We start from the raw sequence: 1,597 nt of genomic DNA, 5'->3' as shown, positions 1-1,597 counted from the left end.
AAGACAACCTTCAAGAATATACCTTGGCCGGGTGTGGTGGCGCACGCCTTTAATCCCAGCACTCGGGAGGCAGAGGCAGGCGGATTTCTGAGTTCGAGGCCAGCCTGGTCTACAGAGTGAGTTCCAGGATAGCCAGGGCTACACAGAGAAACCCTGTCTCGAAAAACCAAAAAAAAAAAAAAAGAAAAAAAAAAAAAGACTATACCTTGAACGTCATGCGGTGGGCTCCGAATGACTGCTTTCAAAAGGCTGCTGTTCTATTTCCCCACTGTTGTACCAGTTTGCATTCACACAACCCATTTTTCTGGGCTTTTCTTCTACCCACATTCTTGCTAAAAGTCATTGTTTGCTCTCTTGATAGTCACTCTGAGTGGGGTGAAGCAGATTCTCAATGGACTTTTAATTTGCATTTTCATAATGGCTAAGGATATTGAACATTTTAATAAAATTTTAAGAACTATTTATTGGCCGTTTGTACTCTGTCTGAGAAGTTTGTACTCACCTCACACCCAATTTACTGGCTGGATGATTTAGGAGAAGGGTTTAACTTTATTTAGTTCTTTATAGACAGTAATTCCTTGACAGATCAATAGCTGTCAGACATTTTCCCCACTAGACTGTCTCGTTACTCTTCTGACTTAAAACCCAATTTTACTTCAAAGAAAAATGGAGAAAATGAATATTAAAATATAACGTTGTGTTTAAGAAGTTAGTAAGAGAAAAAAATAATAAAGGCTTGTAAGATGGAAACAATAAATAGAAGGATATAGATCAGCATAAAAACAAAGAGGAAATAAAGGAAAGAGTGTCCTAAGGACGTCCAGTTTTCTGAGCTGGCAGCTCATAACCTTTATCTTTATTTATTTTATTTGTAGCATGATTATATTTTTACTGATTTGTTGGGAATTGCATATATTTATACAATGTATTTGGTCATATCCATCACCCTCCCTCCAGCTCCTTCTAGAGTTCCCCCATCCCACCTCCTTCTCAACTTCATGTCTTCTTTTTTTGTTATTAATAAACCTGAATCCAATTACTGCTTCCCATATGCACATGGGTGTGGTTTCATCCACTGGGGCATAGGTAACCTAATGACTCTCTCTCACTCAGCAATCATCAAGGGCCAAAGACTCTGCCACCAAGGATGGGGCCTCGGGCTCCCCTCCATGATTTGTGCTGGAACTTTGTCTGGCTTGTTCTTGTACAGGTCCTGTGCTTGTAAATTGCAAGGAGTATGACTTGGTGTGTCCACCAGCCATGTCATGTCCAGATGCCAGCATTTCACAGCTTTCTTTCCTTATCAGCTCCTACATTCCTTCTGCCCACTCTTCCATTGTGGTCTCTGAGCTTTGGATGGCAGAATTCACTCACAGCTGAGTGCTCACAGTTAATTAGACTTGACCAGGTAGAGTTCTCTATTAACTGTTGCCCACTGCCAAAAAAAGCACCTCTGACAAAAGTTGAGAGCAACACAAATCTATGGCTCTAAATATTTAGAATGCAGTTTGATAGCATGACTATTTCATATAACAGCAGCAATATGCCCTTCCCGAGGCCTCTGATCTCTCCAGTTATCGGCTTTTGACCAGGTTTA

This window comes from Mus caroli, unplaced genomic scaffold, assembly GCF_978045245.1.
Source record: "Mus caroli unplaced genomic scaffold, Mus_caroli_1 scaffold_12, whole genome shotgun sequence".
Lineage (NCBI taxonomy): Eukaryota > Metazoa > Chordata > Mammalia > Rodentia > Muridae > Mus > Mus caroli.
The sequence above is the reverse complement of the archived record's forward strand: the minus strand, read 5'-3'. Positions refer to the sequence as shown.